The sequence below is a fragment of the Thamnophis sirtalis genome, unplaced genomic scaffold, assembly GCF_051295495.1.
Source record: "Thamnophis sirtalis isolate CommonGarterSnake01/CBP01778 unplaced genomic scaffold, rThaSir2_p1.2 scaffold_15, whole genome shotgun sequence".
Classification (NCBI taxonomy): domain Eukaryota; kingdom Metazoa; phylum Chordata; class Lepidosauria; order Squamata; family Natricidae; genus Thamnophis; species Thamnophis sirtalis.
The window spans coordinates 10,688,510-10,712,359 of record NW_028261395.1 but is presented as its reverse complement, the minus strand read 5'-3'; the positions used below and the strand labels follow the sequence as shown (position 1 = coordinate 10,712,359).

Genomic DNA, 23,850 nt, shown 5'->3' with positions numbered 1-23,850 from the left:
CACTGTAGAGAATAGGAAAGTGAATAGGAAATGATCCATCTTTCTGGATCTAATTATTTGGATCTAATCTTCCAATACCTAATGTCACATATTTACATTTTCCTCAGTCATGGAGTGAATTATTTTTTCAGGATGAGAGAAGAATCCTGCTGGACTAGGAGTGACATGATAGCAGTGTTCCAATATCTCAGGGGCTGCCACAATGAAGAGGGAGTCAAGCTATTCTCCAAAGCACACTTGAGGGTAGGACAAGAAGCAATGGGTGGAAACTAATCAAGGAGAGAAGCAACTTAGAACTACAGAGAAATTTCCTGACAGTTACAACAATTAATCAATAGAACGACTTGCCTCCAGAAGTTGTGAATGTTCCAACAATGAAAGTTTTTAAGAAGAGATGGAACCACCACTTGTCTAAAATAGTATCGGGTTTCCTGTCTGAGCAGGGGGTTGGACTAGAAGACCTCCAAGGTCCCTTTCCAACTCTGTTATTCTATTATATCAGCACTGCATCAACTTTGTGCAGGCATTAGGAACCTCAGAAATGAAGAAAGATGCCATTTCATTATCATTATCATAATCAGAAACATACTGAATCTTAACAGAGCTGTTCAGCTCCTTTATCTTCCTAGGTTAACTAAAACTATTGGTGTTTGTTATCTGGATCAAATTTAACAAAAAACTGAATGAAAGCTGTCTAAATTATGTCTTTGAACCACATAAAATTTGTGACACAGGGAGACAAAAAAGGGAAAAGAATATATTAAGACAGTTTTTTTCCATCTTGATGACCTCCAAATATGCTGGATTTAAATTTGCAAATCTAAAACCAGCAGGATACTATAGAACGCTGATTTAGATGCCAAACAGTATAATGTTCCTTTTCCTTCCAATAGTATTTTAATAGGATATTTTGGTAGATACTTATTTCATGCAAGGCTAAGAAAATGTGGTGCCAGCCAAAATGCCATTACTAAATTACTGAGAACTGCAAAATGTTTGATGATTGTATTAGAAATAGGAGAAAGGCAATCTGAAGTCACAGTCTTGTATATATTGCAAAATAGCAAATCCACTGCGACAATATAAAGTTAGTGAGATTATTAATTCTTAAAGTTTATGCCTAGTAAGGAAGGGCAAAACATTATGGTTTGTAAAAAAAAAATATTTTGGGAAGAGATTGAACCAAGGACTGGATTTCCCAAAAAACAACATGTTCACATATAAGGGTCACAATTCAAAAACCTGGTATATATCAATTTATTTGCAAAACATAATATTAAATATATGTTCTTCTTAACAATACTGCCCAAGCAGAATATCCATGTATAAAGGTAAAGGTTCCCCTCGCACATATGTGCTAGTCGTTCCCGACTCTAGGAACAGTGCTCATCTCCATTTCAAAGCCGAAGAGCCAGAGCTGACTGAAGACATCTCCGTGGTCAAGTGGCCGGCATGACTAAACACCAAAGGCACACAGAACACCTTCCCACCAAAGATGGTTCCGACTTTTCTACTTGCATTTTTACATGCTTTCAAACTGCTAGGCTGGCAGAAGCTGGGACGAGTAACGGGAACTCACTCCGTTACGTGGGTCTAGTGATTCGAACTGCCAAACTGTTGGCTAATGTACCAACACTTAGGCTGGGGGGTCAAATTTTACACCCCTCAGATAGGGTCCGCAACTTAGGAGTCCTCCTGGACCCACAGCTGACTTTTGACCACCAGCTGTCAGCTGTGACCAGGGGGGCATTTGCCCAGGTTCGCCTGGTCCGCCAGTTGCGGCCCTACCTAGACCGGGAGGCTCTCACAACAGTCACTCGAGCCCTTGTGATCTCTAGGCTGGAATACTGCAATGGGCTCTACATGGGGTTGCCCTTGAAGTGCATCCGGCGACTACAGTTAGTCCAGAATGCAGCCGCGCGAGTGATAGTGGGCGCACCGCGGTTCGCCCACGTTACACCTGTCCTCCGCGAGCTGCACTGGCTACCTGTTGGTCTCCGGGTGCGCTTCAGGGTACTGATGACCACCTTTAAAGCACTCCATGGTAGTGGATCTGGGTACTTGAGAGACCGCCTCCTGCCGATTACCTCCCTTCGACCAATTCGATCGCACAGACTGGGCCTCCTCCGAATCCCATCTGCCAGTCAATGCCGACTGGCGACCACACGGAGGAGAGCCTTTTCTGTTGCAGCTCCGACCCTGTGGAACGATCTCCCCGCTGAGATCCGTACCCTCACCACCGTCCAGACCTTCCGCGCAGCCCTCAAGATCTGGCTCTCCCAGCAGGCCTGGGGATAGGTTCCTAATTCACCCGCCCGAGTGTTTGATTGTTGAACGAAAGTTGTGTTTTACTATTTTTTTTCTTTGTTCACATTTTGTTTTGTTTTTGATGTTGCACTTCCCTCCCTTGTGATTGTAAGCCGCCCTGAGTCCCCTCAGGGAAAAGGGCGGCCTATAAATTTTAATAAATTCAAATTCAAATTCAAATACCTTTCTGATTGACAAGCTCAGCGTCTTAGCCACAGAGCCACTGCGTCCCTTCCATCCATGTATGAATGGAGTCAATAGCATTGCTAGATACCAGATGTTAGAAAAACATAGCTGAGGGAGGTCATTACCTTTATATTCTGCTTTTTGAGATTCCAGAAGCAACTTAGGAATCAGTCATTGTGTTTAGAAACCAAACATAGGACTGTATATTCCAAAGCAATTCTTCTGTTACTCGTGTCTTTCTCAAAAGAAGACTTACAATGTCTGCCTTGTAGTTACATTCACCTAGCATGATGCTTGACCAAAAATTACTAATAACTAGAAAACCCCTTGGGTTAACATTTCAGAGATATCTGACACTGGGTCATGGCAACGGGCTTATTTTCTTGTTGGTTTACTGTACTTCATTGTCCATCCAAGCAACTTCTTCAATCTGAACAAGTTGGTCAGGAGAACCTGAGTGGGCAGAGAATTATATAATGCCAACTCTTAAAATTCTTAGGGGCATTCCGGCACCAACTTTCCCAAAGTGTGTGGCTTCAAGGAAGCCTCCGGAGGACAAAAAATGGCGGAAAATGAAAGCAGAAGTCACGCACGCGCTGGAACTGACAGGGCAACACCTCATGTATCCTAACAAATGGCTCTGCGTGCCAACTGTGCCAAAGGTTTGACATCACGGCCCTATACCATTTCAGACAAATGGTTATCCAACATCTTAAAGACTTCCAGTGTTGGGGCATTCACAACTTCTGCAGGCAAGCTGTTCCTATGATTAATTGTTCTAACTATCAGGAAATTTCTCCTCAGTTCTAAGTTGCTTCTCTCCTTGATTAGTTTCCACCCACTGCTTCTTGTTCTACCCTCGGGTGCTTTGGAGCAGTGTTTTTCAACCACTGTGCCGTGGCACACTAGTGTGCCGTGACATAGTGTAAGGTGTGCCGTGGGAGAATTACTTTATATATAGTCAATATAGGCACAGAGTTAAATTTTTTTAACATTTTCTAATGGTGGTGTGCCTCGTGATCTTTTTCATGAAAAAAGTGTGCCTTTGCACAAAAAAGGTTGAAAAACACTGCTTTGGAGAATAGCTTGACTCCCTCTTCTTTGTGGCAACCCCTGGGAACACTGCTGTCATGTCTCCCCTGATCCTTCTTTCATAAGACTTGACATACCGAGTTCCTGCAACCGTTCTTATCCTGTATGAATGGAACAGGATCATTCCGGGTGCATCATTGCAGGTGAATTTATTTCACCCATGCTACGTCTCTTACTCGTATCTTTTATCATTTCGCAAAATGGGTACAAGTATGCTCCAGCCCGTCCCGATCTTACCTCCCTTAGCTCTTTGGTCGAGGGATTAAACGCTTAACAGACAGACCGGCCCCGGCAGACCCGGCTGCCCTTACGTGGTGCCAACTCCGAATGGGACAAACCGGACCAACCGCGGCTACACGCGGCGCTTTTTCAATTGCAAGCAGCCCTTCGCCCTTGCTGATTGGGGCGCGAAGGGAGAGGAGGGGCAGACTATCAATGCAACCCAGCACGGTGGTTGCAAAGGCAAAGGGGTTGCAAAACCCAGCAACAGATTCAGACGACCGCAATCTGAACCCGTGTTTGTGGTCTGGGATCCGTACAAGTGAAAAGGGTATTTTGCCGTCGGGACCCAGAAATCCAGTGTTTGGGACACACAATCCAAATTTCCTGCGGTGCTGCTGCTAAACTCTAATTCTTTTCCACTCAGCTGGTATCTGAGACGAGAAACCGGCTTCTGCCGGAGCCCACGAACCCTACAAACTTCCCCCGAATCCAAACCTCCCCTCTCAGGCTTATGTCTCCATCGGCCCCTTTATTTATAGGCTTCCTGGCCACGCCCTTTTCTTGACGCACCAATCAGGAGGTACCCGAGGGCGCGCTTCTATGACCGAAGCTCCCGCCAGAGGCACCGCCCACTCTGGCGGCGGACCGGTGTGGGGACTGCGTCACTGGCGGCTTGGCTTCTGTCGGATTTGAATGGCTTCCGTCTCCGAGTCGCCCGCCTTCTCTCGTTAAGACCTAACCTATCGCGATATTTCTCCATCCCTACCGGCCGGAGGAGGACGGGACCATCCTGGATAATCTGGACGCCTGGTAACCGTAACAAGCTGCCTTGCCCCCCCCCCCCCCAATCTTCCCTCTCCTTCTTTGCCTCTTCTTGGTTAGGCGATGCAGCAGCAGCGCAAAACACCGGAAAAGAGAATCCGCTGCTTTGCTCGGCCGGGTTCCTCGCTTTTGAGCGGCGAATGGCACATCAGAATAGAATAGAAAATAGAATAGGGGTAGAAATAGGTATAGAATAAGGATAAGGATAGGACAGGACAGGAATAGGAATAGGAATACGATAAGGATAAGGATAAGGACAGGACAGGACAAGAATAGAATACAATAGAATTCTTTATTGGCCAAGTGTGATTAGACACACAAGGAATTTGTCTTTAATGCATATGTTCTCAGTGTACATAAAAATAAAAGATACATACATTACAAATCATAAGCAATCAATAGCAATAGTTGGACTTATATACCGCTTCATAGGGCTTTCAGCCCTCTCTAAGCGGTTTACAGAGTCAGCATATCACCCACAACAACAATCCGGGTCCTCATTTTACCCACCTCGGAAGGATGGAAGGCTGAGTCAACCCTGAGCCGGTGAGATTTGAACAGCCAAACTGCTGAACTGCAGTCAGCTGAAGTAGCCTGCAGTGCTGCATTTAACCACTGCGCCACCTCGGCTCCTCTATATAAGGTAGAACACTTAATGATAGTCATAGGGTACAAATAAGCAATCAGGAAACAACCAATATCAATATAAATCGTAAGGATACAAGCAACAAAGTTACAGTCCTCTAGTCATAAGTGGAAGGAGATGGGTGATGGCAACGATGAGAAGACTAATAGTAATAGTAATGCAGCCTTAGTAAATAGTTTGACAGTGGTGAGGGAATTATTTGTTTAGCAGAGTGATGGTGTTTGGGGAAAAAACTGTTTTTGTGTCTAGTTGTCTTGGTGTGCAGTGCTCTATAGTGTCGTTTTGAAGGCAGTAGTTGAAACAATTTATGTCCAGGATGCGAGGGATCTGTAAATAGTTGCATGGCCCACTTTTTGACTCATGCAGTCTACAGGTCCTCAATAGAAGGCAGGTTGGCAGTAATTGTTTTTTCTGCAGTTCTAGTCCGCTAAAGTCTGTGTCTGTCTTGTTGGGTTGTAGAACCAAACCAGACAGTTATAGAGGTGCAGATGACAGACTCAATGATTCCTCTGTAGAACTATATCAGCAGCTCCTTGGACAGTTTGAGCTTTCTGAGTTGGCGCAGAAGGAACATCAGCGAGTAGAATGCAATAGAATAGAATAACAGAGCTGAAAGGGACCTTGGAGGTCTTCTAGTCTAACTCTCTGCTTAGACAGGAAACCCCTAGATATTATTTCAGACAAATGTGTGTTGTGGCTGGTGTGATGCAGGTGGGAGGGTTGGGGGTTTGCTTCTTGTCCACTATCCTTACACAAATGCAAATGACCAGTGGCGTTATTTCACTAAATTTGCAAACTGCTTTTCCTAACATAATAGCAATAGAACTTAGACTTATATACCGTTTCACAGGGCTTTACACCCTTCATTAAGCGATTTACAGAGTCAGCATATTGCCCCCGATAGGGTAGATTGGAGGGAATTTTTTTAAACTTCTTAGTTTTCCCTGCTGTTTGCATATGTTTTCCTACCTTCCAGATCTTTTTACCTCCTTGGTTGAAAAGTGTTGGTGGGCTCTTTGTTTGCTGCCTTTGTGCACGTGTTTTGGAAAATATTTCATTGAAAGTAGCAGGAGAAATTATGTTGACTAAATTATGAACGGGATGCAGATTAACCTACATGAATTCAATTTGGGAAACTAATTTCATATACAGTAGTGTGTGTATGTATGTGTGTGTGTGTGTGTATAATATATATATATGTATGTATGTATGTATGTATGTATGTATATGTATATGTATATGTATATGTATATGTATATGCACAGGTTCGATTCCCAGCATGGGTATGGCTAGCTGATGAGAGCTAAATAGCTTGAAATAGATCTATACTAGTCTCCCTTTATTTATTATCAGCATAAATATAACATATGTATATATGTATATATATATGTGTGTGTGTGTGTTTATTTTTGCTAATATATTTATATTTATATTTATATATGATTTTTACAACCCCCGGTATGCCCAAATATGGGAGGAAGATCACTACTTCCATTCTCTGTCCTTCGGCTCGTCACGAGAGACCATCCAGGCAGAAACCCAATATTTTTACTGTTGCCTTTTTGTTACATTTTGTTGTATTTGTGCTGATAAATAAATAAAGGGAGAGTAGTATAGATCTATTTCAAGCTATTTAGCTCTCATCAGCTAGCCATACCCTTACTGGGATATGAAATATATATTTTATACTATAATATATATATTTTATATATATATTACAGTATCTGAATGCACTTTACATGCACTTCTATATAAGTATAAGATAAGACCTGTATCCCTTCACATATAAACCCTGCCAAAAGGTGGCTCAGAGATAATGATGGGCCCACATTCACCTTTAATAACCGAGAGTGGATTTGAACCAGAGTCTCCCCAGTGCCAACCGAGTACATTAGCCACTACATTGTGTTGATACTTGTTTTAATAAAGTTAGATGGAAATATAAGGGCTGCTGTTAACATTAGAATTGGAGGTAATTTATTGACCAAATGTTGAATTTCTAATTCTATCATCATTGGCTACACTTGTTAGGACTGATGGAGGAAGAAATTCAATATTTGGATCCAACATGTTGCATATACTTGTCATCTTCCTCCATCTTCCCTGAGTCTTCTCACCGCCCGGTTTTGGGTCAACGTTCGGGTCTCAGGACCCGGACAGCACCCAGAGTTCTGGAGAGCTGGTTGAGTTTGTAAAGAAAATTCGGGGTTAATGTCAGGGTTCCAAGTAACCCCTCTAACAAAAGAAGACTCTGAAGTTTGAGTTTCCCCAAAGTTCCATTTTATTAGAGGTGTCATATTGGCACATCTGGGAAAACCCAAATCTTCCAGGTTTTCCCCACCCAAACGAAAGTCCAAGTCCCTGCCCACACCCACATGTCCATCACATGGCCCAATCAGGCCCCTTCCCAACTGGAGATGCCTCCCAGTCACACCACTCCAGGTGCAGGGCAAGATGTCCATGACTCTCTGAGAAAGGAATGTTATTTTGATTATATATATCCCATACTCCATATAATTCCCCCCTCCCATTTTCTCAATGTGGCAGAATTGAAGGTCCAAAGCAAAAGATGGCTTCCAACCCTGACACTTGTACTGGAAGTTAAATATCATGGTTGACCTAGAAAAACTTAAAATATAGTAAATTGGAATAACCATGACTTCTGAACCAAAGCAAAGATGATTCACAGTCTGGTGGCTACGCAGAACCAAGAAAACATAGATTTTAAGATAAGGAAGTGCCAATGGTGTCATTCCCAACTTCAAACCAGTGTACTGCATCCTGTTGATGCCTTTTTAATGCATGCATGTATTTTCCTTAGCACTGACAGGTGAGACATGCACTTACAGACCTACTCCAGAATACTGTATTTTTTTCTGCTTTGACTCCAGAGTGTTACAGGCCTGGTTACAGCACGGAAACTGCTTTGGTCGCGCTGATCGATGATCTCTGGCGAGCCAGGGATAGGGGTCACTCCTCTATCCTTGTGCTTCTTGACTTCTCAGCGGCCTTCGATACCATCGACCATGGTATCCTTCTGCGACGGTTGCGGGAGGTGGGAGTGGGAGGCACCGTTCTTTGGTGGTTCCCCTCCTACCTCTCGGGCAGGTCGCAGTCGGTGTTGGTCGGAGGGCAGAGATCGACCCCTAGGCCCCTCAATTATGGGGTGCCGCAGGGTTTGGTCCTGTCCCCCCTCCTATTCAACATCTACGTGAAGCTGCTGGGTGAGATCATACGCCGGCACGGGATTAAATATCATCAATATGCGGACGATACACAGTTGTATCTGTCCGCCCCGTGCCAACTCAGTGAAGTGGTAGAAGTGATGTGCCAGTGCCTGGAGGCTGTCAGGGTCTGGATGGGAACGAACAAGCTGGCGCTCAATCCCGACAAGACCGAGTGGCTATTGATGCTCCCTCCCAAAGATGGTCCAGCTATTCCATCTCTCAGCCTGGGGGGTGAAATTATATGCCCCTCAGAGAGGGCCCGCAATTTGGGAGTACTCCTGGATCCGCAGCTGACTTTAGAACATCATTTGTCGGCTGTGACCAGGGGGACCTTTGCCCAGGTTCGCCTGGTGCACCAATTGCGGCCCTACCTGGACCGGGAGGCCCTTCGGATAGTCACTCATGCCCTCGTCACCTCAAGACTGGATTACTGTAACACGCTCTACATGGGGCTGCCCTTGAAGAGTATTCGAAGACTTCAGCTTGTCCAGAACGCAGCCGCGCGAGCGATTGTGGGTGCACCTCGGTACACCCACATTATACCTATCCTCCGCGAGTTGCACTGGCTGCCCATTGGTCTCCGGAGACGCTTCAAGGTGCTAGTCGTTACTTTTAAAGCCCTACATGGTATCGGACCTGGATACTTGAGAGACCACCTCCTGCCAGTCACCTCCCAAAGACCTATTAGATCCCACAGACTAGGCCTCCTCCGAATTCCATCTGCCGGCCAATGTCGGCTGGCGACTCCTCGGGGGAGGGCCTTCTCTGTGGCTGCTCTGGCCCTCTGGAACGATCTCCCCGTGGAGATCCGGACCCTTACTACCCTTCCGGCCTTCCGCAAAGCAGTTAAGACCTGGCTGTTCTGGCAGGCCTGGGGCTGTTGAACTATCCAGCCCCATTCGAGGTTACGGCTGTTGTAGAATTTTAAATTGTTGTTTTTTATTTTATTTTTTGTATCCTCTCTCTTTTTATTGTTAGCCGCCCTGAGTCTCTCGGGAATAGGGTGGCATACAAACTTAATAAAATGAAATGAAATGAAATGAATGTTACATCTTCCTAATAAATAAGAACTTTGCTTGATTGGATCAAAGATCCACCTGCTCCAATACTGAGTTTTAGAATTTTATTTCATTTGTATGCCGCCCTTTTCCCTGAAGGGACTCAGGGTTCCCACAGTGAGTTCCCACAGTGATGTTGAATACCAAAATAAAGTAGTCGGATGATAAAGCGCTGTTACTCTTAAGGATGATTAGACATTCCAGTTCTAGTCTACTCAATTTAGTGTGGGAACCAGGCACATACCTTAACCAACCAGAAACATATTCCAAATCCCACAAACCTGACTGGCCATCAAGTGGCAACCACAGAATTTGCAGAAGTCTAGCTTTGTGTGAATGCCAAATATTTTGAGTAGCAGTAATTTCCATGTTCACAACCCATGCATCTGTCAAAGGCACAGTAATATCTTAGAACCTGCATCGGGAAATTGAACTTTCTTGATAGATACCTATCTGGGAAAAATGGTTTAAATGTTTAAACTGTAGTCAAGAATACACTGAATTGTATACTGTGGCTTTTTAATGTTAGTGTTAAAATAGAACAAGCTGAATATATTGGAAGGTAATAGAAGTACACCGAAGGGAGGAGTTGAGTGAAAGAAGGAGAGTGGAGAGGGTGAGAGAGAGAGGAGGAGAGAGAGAGAGGAGGAAGAGAAGGAAGGGTGGGATTGGATTAAGAGAGGGAGTGATAGAGGGGGGGAAGTAGGTAGTAGAGGGGTATGTAAGAAGGAAGAATGAAAGTTGGAGGGGGTTGAAAAAAACAAAATAAAAATGATTAAAAAAAAGAATACACTGAATTCAGAATATTGGTACTACTCCCGCCCCCCTTAAATTTGTACTTCTCAAATATGTGTTTTAATTGGTACTCCATAACTAAAACATTTTGCAATGCAGTTCGTTAAGCAAAAAGTAAGAACTTTCTATTCATTCAATGGAGACCTATAGAAGGCCTACCAAACATATTATTTATAGTGGCAAGTCAGATGTTGATGGTTTTTAAACACTTCATTAAATTTAATTGCAGGTAGTCCTCAACTTACAACAGTTCATTTAGTGATCGTTCGAAGTTACAACGGGATTGAAAAAAAGTGATTTATGACTGTTTTTCACTCTTATGACTCTTGTAGCATCCTCATGGCCACATAATCCAAATTCAGATGCTTGGGAATTGATTTATATTTATGAAGGTTGTAGTGTCCTATGGTCGTATGACCACCTATTACACTGATGGCTAACCTTTTTGTTCTCATGTGCTGAAAGTGCATGCGCAACAGCGCGCACTTGCCCACACCCATAATGCAATGCATGTGTGACACCCCGTGTGCCCCCCCCCCTATGCTGCATGCGATCTCCTGTGCTCCCCCACGCATGCATGCACACCAGTGGTGGGTTTCAAAATTTTTTAGAACCTCTTCTGCAGGTGTGATTTTAGTGATTTTATTAATATTTATAGGCCGCCCTTTTCCCTGAGGGGACTCAGGGCGGCTTACATAAAATAGGGAAGGGAGGGTACAGACAATAGACACAAAATAGTACATAAAGGTAAAATAGTAAACAACATTCATTCATCATTCGGGTGGGGCCAGATTATCTTTATCCCCAGGCCTGACGGGCTAGCCAGGTCTTAAGGGCTGTGCGGAAGGTCTGGACGGTGGTGAGGGTACGAATCTCCACGGGGAGATCGTTCCAAAGGGTCGGAGCTACTACTGAAAAGGCTCTCCTCCGTGTGGTTGCCAGTCGACACTGACTGGCAGTTGGTACTCGGAGGAGGCCTGCTTTGTGGGAGTGGCTTGCCAGCCATGTGATCGGGTGGGAGTGGCTTGCCGGCCATGTGACTGGGTGGATGTGTCTTGCCGGCCATATGACTGGGTGGGCGTGGCCAACTTGTAAAATGTGGTGAAACTCACTTAGCAACCAAAATGTTGGCTCAGAAACTCTGGCATTTGAAGCACGCAAGTCTTAAAGCTGTCAAGTTACAAGACCCTTACACCCCTACCCCCTTAGAAAAAAAAACCCAGGGGTATTCAACTTTGACAGCTTTAAGACTTGTGGACGTCAACTCGCAGAATTCCTCCTCTCGCTCTTCATCTTGATGGTGATGTGCGGATGGGCAGGGGGAGGGAGCTGGAACCTGTTCTAAACAGTTCTGTAGATTTGTGGAACCTCTTCTATAGAAGAAGTTAGAACTGGCAGGAACCCACCCCTGATGCACACACATGTACGGCAGAGACCCAAAAATCAGCTGGCCAGCAGGAGGCATTCACGCATGCGCAGTGGAGCTGAGCTGGGACGACAGCTCGCGTGCCTGCAGAGAAGGCTCCGCATGCCACCTGTGGCACATGTACCATAGGTTCGCCATCACGGACCTATTACCAAGCAAAGTCACATGATCACCTATTACCAAACAAAGTCAATGGGGAATCCAGATTCACTTAACTTTGTCACTAACTTAACAATTTCAGTGATTCACTTCATTGTGGCAAAAAAAGTCATAAAGTGGGGCAAAACTCACTTATTCACTTGACAACAGAAATGTTGGGCTCAATTGTGGTTGTAAGTTGAGGGCTACCTGTATAGGATGAAATACATTCAGAAACAGAAGATATGAAAGTTAAGAGAGCTACAGAAAGAAAGAAAAGAAAAAAGTGTGTGACTTCTGACCTTATTTTTGGTGCAGTAGAATACAAAAAAAAGTTATAACTTCAATCTTTTTGTTACATTTCTAAATCTTCCAAACCATTTCTGTCACAGCATAGTCATTCTAGTTTTCGAAACCTAAAATCAAATTTATTTATTTTTTTCAGTTTGGAATACAAAGTCCAGAAGTGGTTTCCAAGTAGAGATAAAACTAGATAGATTCTTCTCTTTAAAACCTCTCGATTTTGCCTTAGATGCTGATAATTGTATTCAAACAAAAAAAAAGCCTCAAATTTCTGTTGATAGTGAAAACACCAAGGTTGCAAATTTAACGAAGAAATTTGCAAAGGCGAATCTTGTTTACTTGAATTGCCTCTTGAGTGAAATCTGACCCTATTTCCTCTGTTCAACATCACAATAGATGTTATAGGATGAAATACTTTGTGTGATAAGAAGGTAGCATCCAGATGAAAAACCTGAAAGAAAAGTTGGTTGAAAGCCCACAAATTCCATGAACTGCAGGTTAATTCACTTCCAACAGCAAAAGCAACTTGGTTTTAGAAATGTATGCATTCTTTCTAAGACAGCTGTATTGCTTACTCAGAGAAATGGTGAGGAAGGGGTGTACACCTCAGTGAGATGAATACATTCTCTCTTTTATATATGTGTGTGTGTATGTGTGTGTGTGTGTTGTATTTGTGCTGATAAATAAATAAAGGGAGACTAGTATAGATCTATTTCAAGCTATTTAGCTCTCATCAGCTAGCCATACCCTTACTGGGATTAGAACCTGTGCTGTATTGCATCTTAGGCAGATGTGTTAACCATTAAGCTACAAGGTTCTTCTCCTTATCAGCTGAGACAGGGAGAAAGGTATATATTTAAAGTCACAACACTGAGAGCTAAATAGCTTGAAATAGATCTATACTAGTCTCCCTTTATTTATTTATCAGCACAAATACAACACAAATGTAACAAAGGCAACAGTAAAAATATTGGGTTTCTGTCTGGATGGTCTCTTGTGACGAGCCAATGGACAGAGAATGGAAGCAGTCTGCTTCCTCCCATATTTGGGCATACCAGGGGTTGTGACTTTAAATGTATGTATGTATGTATGTATGTATGTATGTATGTATGTAAAACAAACAAACACACACAAAACATAGAAACCATCCTGGTTACATACAGTATGTCGATTGGTTAGAAAGCTTTTGTGCTTCCTCACAATAGTCTTCACTTGCAATTTATATAGAATCTCATATCATCAATCTAATATATATGTGTACAATTATTTTCATTGTTAAACATTCATTTGACTATATTATTACATCCTTTTATGTGAGATGTTGTAAATTTATAATAAATTTATATTATGGCATTTCATTACTTCATCCTAAAACCATCCAATAATACTACATCTTTATATTATATTCTATATAAAATTGTTTATCTTTAGTTACAAAACTTTTGGGCATCCTCTCCATAGTCCTCACTTACAATTTGTATAAAATTTCATATTATCAATCTAGTGTATATTTGTGCATTATTATCATTGTTAATCATTTATTATTTGACTATAACTATTATTGCTTCATTTTATGCGTAATATTCTAAATTTAACTAAATTTAAATTGAGATGAATACATTCCCATGGACCCTGCTAGAGAAGATCCTTGTTTGGAAAGAAAAAGGTGGAACAGTCTTTACAGTTTGCAGTTACAAAACCAGTGAAGCAGATGATGAGCTGACATACAAAGAAATATTGTGCAGACAACATAATAGAATGGAACAGGGAAAAACTCAGCAGATAAGCTATGGATACAGATTTTCAGCCGTTTGGTAAACAGGCGCATTTATTTTAACAATATTGGCTTCCTTGTAGAATTTACTACATATTTGCCTGTAAAACAAATGTTTCGTTATGAATAATATTTGGGCAGATGAAAAAAGACAAATGGAATTGACATCTCTGAAACACTGCTTATTGTGGGAGTCAGCTATAATAATACTATGCTGAATTCTACAATTTCTTCTTAAAAAAAACAAAAGTATTCTTTTTTTTTTAAAAAAATCATTCTATAGGAAATACCTGTTAGGCGAATAATCATGAAGAGCAAGTCTCACCATTTATGATTTTTGAGGAGAACGGCTAGACTCAAAAAGACAGACTGCTGTGTTAGATTTTGGTTTGTTTTAGTAAGTTTGTCTAGGAGAAAAACAAGTTACAGTTAAGCACAAATAAACAGGTAAATTTACATAAATCAACATGCTCTTTTCACACACACACACACAGACACACTTCTGGAAAACTGGTCACACTAGGTATTGTTCCAGAGGTGGTATTCTGCCAGTTCGCCCCAGTTTGGACGAACCAGTACTGGTAGCAGCGGGAGGCGACGCCCACCCACCCAGATGTCATCACTGATGATCTGCGCATGCTCAGAAGGGCTGTGCACTCCTGGTTCCAAACCAGTAGCAAAGATTGGAGCATTTGATGCCTGTATTGTTCTTTGAAGACCTTCCTGCTACAAAGTAAGATGTATTCACCGTAGCCTGGAAATGCCTTTCTTCCAATCATTTGAAGAGGAATTATAGAGTTGGAAGGCACCTTGGAGGTCTTCTAGTCCAACCCTCTGCTCAAGCAGGAGACCTTATACCAGCGATGGCGAGCCTTTTTTGGCTCGCGTACCATAAGTGGGGGGAGCGCAGGGGGGTCGTGTGCGGGTGTGCCACACCCATTATGCAACGTGCGACTTCTCAGTGTGAATGCGCGCATGAGAGGCGCTCCCCCCATTTTTTTGCATGCTTTTTTCACCCTCCCCAGGCTCCAGAGGCTTTATAGGAGCCTGGGGAGGGCAAAAAGAGCCTCCCCTCCCTGGAGCCCTCCGGAGGCTTCAGGGACCCTATGAGCAAACCGGATTGTAGGGTCGGTTTAAGCCCCCCGGAGGCTTCAGGGAAGCCTCCTGATGGTCCCTGAAGCCTCGGGAGGACTTAAACCGACCCTATGAGCAAACTGGAAGTCTGTTCCCGAACTTCCGGTTTGCCCATAGGGCCGGTTTTTCTACGCTCTGGAGGCTTGAGGGAAGCTCCTGAAACTTCCCGAGGGCCTCGGGGGGGAGGCTGTTTTTACTCTCCACAGGCTCCTATAAAGCCTCTGGAGCCTGGGGAGGGCGAAAAATGGCTTTAAAAAAGGCTGAACTCAGCTGGCCAGCGCGCACATGCGCACTGGCCATCTGACAGGGCAATGACTCGCGTGCCTTGACAAATGGCTCTGTGTGCCACCTGTGGCACGCGTGCCATAGGTTCGCCATCTCGGCCTTATACTATTCTGGACAAATGGCTGCCCAGTCTCTTATTAGAAACCTCAAATGATGGAGCACCTACAACTTCTGAAGGCAATGACTAAATTCTGAAGGATTTGGAGAAGACCGTGAAGCTGAAAGAAAGAAAAGATCGTTTTGCTGGCAATCGTGCCAAATATTTATGGTTTGCTAGTCATTTCATTACAGGATCTGTGATGAGGATCTGTTCCAATTGTTCTAAACCCATGGTCTCAAATTAAGTGAAAACATTTAGTAATGAGACAGTCAAGTACATGGGCATAGTAATGGATCTCACTGCCTACCCTATAATTAGTCAGCATAATAGTTGATCATTTCGCTGTTGTGACCCCCACAAAGATGTCAATATGCACATGAGCTTGTTCAGTGATGCTAGAAAGATACACACATAAACACACACCTTTTGGTGGTGGGACCTATTAATTAGAGGCATGTTCTTCTTTCAGAAATCCCTGCCAAAGCCATGAAGCGTTTTGCATAAAGATTGAAGAGGTAGTGTAACAAAGTAGCTCGTGTTTTGATAATTATGGCAAGAAATGTACAAAACAACCCACAGCACTTCCTCTATTGACTGTTTTGAAGTTGGTTCTGCTTCTTTCTGTTACTTGGAAAAAGTCTTAAAGTTTTTTGCTTTATTTATCATGCTATTGTATATGTATATAGCAACTAGGGATAGAAACCAATGGTTGTCTATCAAGATTAGAGAAGCTAAACCCTGAGCAGAAAATGCTTGATTTAATTCATAATTATAAATAATTGTGTGTGTGTGTGTGTGTGTGTATGATTTTTATTTCAGTTCAGTGGTGGATTGCAGGCGGTACGCTCTGGTACTGGCATACTGGTGCCTGCCGGGAGCACCGGGTATCATTCCGGTGCGGTGTTCCGGAGCGCCTACCGGCCTGCCCTCATTCCTTACCTGTATTTGAAGGAAATGGGGCATCTGCGCAGGCGCATGCAGCGTACGGTGCCTGCATGATGCTCCAAGCAGCTGGAGCATCGCGGAGGTGTCACAGAGCATCACAGGAGGTGAGGGTGTATGCGCTGCTGCGTGGCTACCGGGCCCCGTTGCACCGTATCGGTTGCAATGAGATCCGGAACCACCACTTTTTCAGTACTTATATATTCATGCATTTCAGACCCAACGTCTCGCTTGAACAACTTCCTGGAGTGAGCTCCTGTTACTTATCCCAGTTTCTGCCAACCTAGCAGTTCAAAAGCATGTAAAACTGCAAGTAGAAAAATAGGAACCACCTTTGGTAAGAAGGTAACAGCATTCCGTACCCCTTCGGCATTTAGTCATGCCGGCCACATGACCACAGAGAGGTCTTCAGACAGCGCTGACTCTTTGGCTTTGAAATGGCGATGAGCACTGTCCCCTAGAGTCGGGAACGACTAGCACATATGAGCAAGGGGAACCTTAACCTTAAGGTACTGGAATATTTGTTTATGTGTGTATACACACACACATATACCTGCCTACTGTTTTGGAATTAGCTTTTTGTAAATCTGCTGAATTATCTTTAAGGGAACGCCTACAGTAGTTGTGATTCTAATTTCGAGTTTATGAATGTATGTTTATTTACTTCTATCCCTTTATGATTTTTGCCAATAATTCAAGGTGGCAAACACACCTAATTCTCCTTCCTCCACCCATTTTTCACACAACAACAACTCCTAGAGGTAATTTGGCCTGAGAGAGAGAGAGTGACTGGCCCAAAGTCACCCAGCTGGTTTTCATGCCTGGCACTACTAGAACTTTAACCACCTAACTAGCTTTACCAATTTAACAATCTAAGCACATTCCAGTTTTCAGGTTGTGCGGCTAAGCAGATTTTATACAACAGTTTGGATTCCCAACTGTTCAAGTTGTAGAGAAAGTGTATTTGCATGCTAATAATCTCAAAGATGGATGCTCTTTGTGCTGGGAGAGACAGCTGCATCTGTTCCTCTTTTTTTTGTTTTGTATTTTAGAATCAGTGAATTGGTTTTATTGATGGCAGGTCTCCTGTTATAATAAGAGACATTGGATTCTTAGTTTCTTATTTTTGTCCTTTTTATAAGAAATCCAATGGATGTTGTATATTTTCCTTTGAATATTTTTTTCTGGCTTTTGCTAGAGCAATTAATACAAGTTCAAAAAATCGTTTTCTTAATTTTCTCTCCCTAACAAGCTTTCAGAACAGTGGTTCTCAATCCTAAAGGCTTGATGCAAGTCATCTTCTTTTAACGACTCCATAATCCCTTGCAGGGTGGAGTCTGGGCAACTGAATGGAGCTGAGAGTTTACTGGCTGGATGCCCTCCCTGTCGCCAGTGCATAGCTTTGTTCATCGGATATATTCACATTGTGCCCAGAGAGAGAGAAACATCTGCCTCTACCTAGGATCGAACTCACAGCCTCCAGATTGTGAGGCGAGAGCCCCACCTCTAGGCCACCACACCACTCCTATGCAGGCTAGTGTTTTAAATCTTAAGTCTTGGTGGTCCGTGTAGTGAGGAAGATGCATTTTCTCTAACAAACACTGGCATGCCATGCTGGGCCATTGATTGGGTAGTGCACCTGTGAAAAAGGCAGTAAGGGATTTTCTAATGAAAGAAGAAGATATTGTTGAACATGGATTTAGTAATGACTGCAGTAGATTTTCAGCAAATTAACAGAAAGCAACAGCTGCCTTCTGCTGTGCCTATATTAATACCTGGAAAGTCTATTTCGGTTGTGAGACCAATATGCTCATATTCGGCAAGTAGCCTTAACGTTTCATTAATTCTAACTTTGAAATGGTGTGACAAAGACTTTGCTTGCCTTTTAATAGAATTATGATGGGGCCCAGGGATTTGTAAAACTTGGAACAGTCCTTTCACCACCTTTTCATTTCAGAAGCATGACAGTAATTTTGTAGTTCTACAAGAGCCCCAGTTGAGGTTCCACCACAAATCCGCGAAGCCCTTATCCGCGGAGACCTAAGCGCGAAGACTAATTCGCGCCGTTCGAAGCGCTAAGGAAAAACGCGACCCTACCGCGATGACATAATCGCGGAGGGCAAATCCGCGCATTCCCAAGCACTCAGCATTCTAAACCTAAACCTAACCCTAACCCTAAACCTAACCCTAAAACAAACCCCTAAACCTAATCCTAACCCTTACCTTAATTTAAATCCGCTTTCTTCCGCCGCGCTGTTTTAAAGCGCCCTTTTGTCACCGCGCTGTTGTCGCGGCAGTGATGACACATGGTGATGACGTCGCGGCTTTAGCGACGCGATTTTATCACCTCTATTTTGACGAGCGCGGTTTTGTCGTGCCACGCCCAGTTGAAGGGAGGAAGGAGCTCCCAAGCTCTGTTTTTGGCTGCCACGGCCTCCTGTAGCCCTTTGCCAGTGAAACCGAGCTCAAGGCCTACATCTGGCCCACAGGAAAATAGTAAAGGACCGGCCCGTGGTGCCTCTGCCAGCACAAACGGAGCTTGAGAGTGCCATGTGCAGCCCTCCCAAACTCCATTTTCACTGGCAGAAGGTTGCAGGAGGCCGTAGCAGCCAAAAACTGAGCTCGGGAGTCCATTTTTGCTGAAGAGGCATCATGGGCCGGCCCTTTGCTGTTTCCAGGGCGGTCCGTGGGCCAGATCTAAGTACCCCACAGGTTGGATCCAAGCCCCAGGCCTTGAGTTTGATACCCTTATTCTAATACCAACAATAGATGCTAACAATAGATGAGTGGACCAGACCTAAGAACAGCACTTTGGAATGGCCATGGTATTGCATTCTTTTTTTTTGTTCTTTCTTGTGTCGCCCATTCCAAAATATGACTTCACGAAATAAAGCTAAAAAAATAAAGATAACCGTCACGCCGCTGTCAATTGAGAGCTTGGATAAATAGACTAAAACAGCGTGAGAAGCAACCTTATCAACTATAGTGGGAAGAAAGTTTAAAACATGGCCCCCATTTGAAACTGATCCAGAATTAGGATGTGCTGCAAGATTTGAAGATGAGGATTTCTGAGTTCAGGATGCCACCCTCTGGATGCATTTTGTATTGCATTTGTCTGTGAAAACGCCTGTCGGAAATAAATTCCGCGGTGGACCATTGGCACAGCTCGGGAGACGGAACAAAGGGAGGAAAAATTGGAAGTTGGAAATATCCCAGCATCTGCTTGCCAACCGGTAAAGATTGTTAGACATGCAATAAAAACTGGGCAATGTATGGGTTTATTTGATCCAATCCCATAGAAACAGGTGCAGATTTCATTCAATTTGCCTCTTATCTTATAAAGCTTAAAGAAACCTGAACTTTAAGGCACAATGGTATGTAGCTTATTTTGTAAAGGTGCTCTGCTTCCTGACAGTGCTGATGTAAATCTCTCTTCATTTTTTAAAATTCGACACCACAGTCCGTCTTTATCCACTCCATTTACGGTGCTGTCTTTTCCCTCATCTCTTTTTTCAAGTGTGCATAGTGCTAAATGCACTGGTACTTAGGATAATGAACTATTTTATCTTGTGTGGCAGGCTTGTTGACTTGATCATGTAAAATGATCCAGAAGTAAAATGTAGGACAGATAGACGGAATTTTATTTTGGTCATTGACCAATACAAATCCAATCAATAAAATAAACAGCACAAAGCAATTCCCTATTAAATCAGACCCCTCACGTCTCCCCTCAGGCTGGAGGGCATTTCATGCCAAGACAACTTGACACAAAGACAGTTTTTCCCCATGCCATCACTCTGCTGATCACCTAATTCTCACAGTAATGAATTAAGCCAAAATGTAGTAGTACCCACGTAGTAGACTGTATTGCTATTATCCTTGCATCTTCCTCATTTCTCATCTTTTCTCATCTTATTGTTCTTCTTATTCTCATGATTTATCATTTGTTTATATCTTATGATTAATGATTATAACGACAGTATGCTTTATGATCTATCACTTTGTTGTTTGGGTTCCACCACAAATCCGCGAAGCCCTTATCCGCGGAGACATAAGCGCGAAGACTAATTCGCGCCGTTCTAAGCGCTAAGTAAAAACGCGACCCTACCGCGATGACATAATCGCGCAGGGGGAAATCGCGCATTCCCAAGCACTCAGCACCCTAAACCTAACCCTAACCCTAAACTTAACGCTAAACCTAACCCTAAACCTAACCCTAACCCTAACCCTAAAACAAACCCTAAAACAAACCCCTAAACCTAATCCTAACCCTTACCTTAATTGAAGTCGGCTTTCTGCTGCGGCACCGTTTTAAAGCACCCTTCTGTTGCCGCGCTGTTGTCGCGGCAGTAATGACGCGCGGTGATGACGTCGCGGCTTTAGCGCCGCAATTTTATCACCGCGATTTTGACTAGCGCGGTTTTGTCGTGCCACGTGTTGTTTGTATGTACACTGAGAGTTTACGCACCAGAGCCAAATTCCTTCTGTGTCCAATCATACTTGACCAATAAATAATATAATATAATATTCTGTTCTGTTCTATTCTACTCTACCTTACCCTATCCTACCCGCAACCATTTGTGGGCAAAGTTTACAAACAACATATCAAAATTTTGCTAATTTTAGACGAATAAATTTATCCTGATTATTTAACATAAAGTGCACATAAAAGCTATCAGGGCCCTGGGAATTTTAATAAAAGGTGTAATCAACTGATGACAAATGTTCCTGCAAGTTACTCTAGATTTGCTAGCTGGAAGCAAGAGTGAAAGGGGCTTTTGATTTGTTGATTTAATTTGTTTAGTAATTTGGGAGGGCTTTATGAGTCCCCCTCCCTGTTCATTATTTATGATAGTGAATGATAGCATTTGAAATGTGTCACTACAAAGATATTAAGACACATCCCGGACTAATTCATTTCTGTTAGTGTAGCATCTATTTCTGTTGGAGGAAATTGCAAAACTGCAATAGCTGTATAAAATTGGGTTTTATAGGAGAGTGATCTTGGTTAGTTGATTTCAACGTTTTGTATTACGAAACCTTCTGCATTGACAAACAGTGGGAACTTGATCTTTCACCTTCCCATGCCTTGTGTATATTTTATAACCAAAAAGTGTTTTCAGCAATCCAGCAATCTTCCCCACCCAGGCTCTTCGCAAGTTTGCAGAAGCCAGCTTTTATGAGATATAAAACTTCAGATTCCTAACCAAAATTGTAAAGTTGTGTTTACTCTTGATAATCTTGTCCTTGTGGGCATTTCCATATTGTTTCCTCAGCGAGTGTTAATAACCACTCTATAATGCCTTGGTAAGGCCACACTTGGAATATTGCATCCAGTTTTGGTTGCCATGGTGTAAAAACGATGTTGAGACTCTAGAAAGAGTGCAGAGAAGAGCAACAAAGATGATTGGGGGACTGGAGGCTAAAATGTACAAAGAAGGGTTGCAGGAACTGGATATGTCTAGTCTGATGAAAAGAAGGACTAGGGAAGACATGATAGCCGTGTTCTGATATCTCAGGGGTTGCCCCAAAGAAGAGGGAGTGAAGCTATTCTCCAAGGCACCTGAGGGCAGGACAAGATGCAATAGGTGGAAACTAATCAAGGAGAGAAGCAACTTAGAACTGAGGAGAAATTTCCTGACAGTTAGAACAATTACTGTAATCAGTGGAACAATTTGCTGTCAGAAGTTGTGCTCCAACACTGGAAGTTTTGAAGAAGATGTTGGATAACCCTTTGTCTGAAGTGGTGTAGGATATCCTGCCTAAGCAGGGGGTTGGACTAGAAGACCTCCAAGACCTCCAAGGTCCATTCCAACTCTGTTATTCTATCCTATCCTTTATCCCAGTGGTTCCCAAACTTGGCAACTTTAAGACTGGCTGGAGAATTCTGGGAGTTGAAGTCCACAAGTCTTAAAGTTGCCAAGTTTGGGAACCACTGCTTTATCCTATCCTATTCTATTCTAAGCTTTCTTCTGTGTTTTTTTTAAGTCTATCCCAACGACCTCATTCTATAGTTAGGCTATTAAATTTAGTAGCTAGAACAGTAAAGTGTACAATGTGCCAGAACACACAATTGTAGTTGATTAATTGGAGAATGCTGGCTCATGCATGAGGCAATCTACGCTAAGATTGGTTGCTGCGGGTATAAAAAAGAGGGAGTTTTACCTCTGGATTTACCTCTTGATGTTTCTACTTTCCTGATTTATCTAATCTACTATAAATATAAATATAAAATATATTTATTTATATAAAACTACAGGTTCGTGTCAGTCTCTCTGGCTTTATTTGGGCTGTTGGCTGCGCAATTCCCTGACACAGTCGGGATATCCGGCCCCAGTTATGCTTCAAATCCAGTTGACTTTGATGTATGTTCTGTTTCAATAGAAACAAGCTTTCTCCAGGCCAAAATCATTAAATCAGCCTCCAGAATTTTATTCCTGGATTTCATCCAGATAGGAGAAACATTTATATAATCCCTGCAACCAAACATTTTGCTAATCTTGGCCCAAAGGGAAACCCCTGTGTTGTGTTGGAATGATTTCCCCTTAATTTTGTTGATGTGTAAGTGCATGGCATTAAAACAGTTTGACTTCAAATTGGGGTTAATGTCTCAAATTTCCTTTTAACGTTTCCTCATCCCCTCTAATAATGCAAGCATTTAAATGACATGGTTTTGTGTTAGAAACAGATTTTATAATTGAATTGGATATATGGGCAGAAGAGGCGCCTGGTGCAAATACGCTGATGCTTTTCCAAGTAAAAAATTGGAATTAAATCATGTGATTACAAGTTAGTTTTAGGTATTTAAAGACTAATCTCTTTAGGGATGCATTACCTCTCTCCCCTTGTTAAAAGATTCACTTGATGCTTCATCCAAGATAATATCTACTAAAAATTTGATAACGTCTAACCCAGTGATGGCGAACCTTTTTCCCCTCGAAGAAAAGCCGGAAGCATGTGTGCGCGTGCAATAGCGCATGTGCATCTGCCAACATTCATAATGCAATGCCCCCAACAGGCCCATCCCCCTGCGCATGTGACCCCCCTGCGCTCCCCCCGCAAATGCGTACGCGACCCCTGTTTTGGTGTTAGCAGGTCTCCCTGAAGCCTCCTGGGACCAAAAATGGGGGGAGAGGGTGCGGCGCATTCCCCCTACCCATTGCACATGCATGTGTGCGTGACCCCCACCCACCCTCATGCATGTGCGCGTGTCTCCCAGCAGAGACCTGAAAGTCAGCTGGCAGGCAGGAGGCACACGCACATGTGCAGTGGAGCTGACCTGGGCGACGGCTCGCGTGCCTGCAGAGATGGCTCTACATGCCACCTGTGGCATGCGTGCCATAGGTTCACCATCTGATCATTCAGGCAAACTCTTATTTTTAACATAGCCATG

The 23,850-nt window shown here is 43.1% G+C and overlaps 2 protein-coding genes across 3 annotated transcripts in view; one reads left to right on the top strand and one right to left on the bottom strand.

Moving 5' to 3' along the window:
- Positions 1-4,251, bottom strand: part of ASCC1 (activating signal cointegrator 1 complex subunit 1) — a 131,302-nt gene extending 127,051 nt beyond the window's left edge. The window contains exon 1 of one of the 2 annotated variants that reach the window (XM_087702653.1): positions 3,823-4,251. The gene's annotated coding sequence lies outside the window, so the exon portion shown is untranslated. Of the gene's footprint in view, positions 1-96; positions 115-3,822 lie in introns of those variants that run through there. The other variant, XM_087702654.1, reaches the window with a different exon arrangement.
- Positions 4,252-4,431: 180 nt separating this feature from the next.
- Positions 4,432-23,850, top strand: part of ANAPC16 (anaphase promoting complex subunit 16) — a 40,982-nt gene continuing 21,563 nt past the window's right edge. Inside the window, exon 1 of the mRNA XM_087702187.1 lies at positions 4,432-4,617. The gene's annotated coding sequence lies outside the window, so the exon portion shown is untranslated. The remainder of the gene's footprint in view (positions 4,618-23,850) is intronic.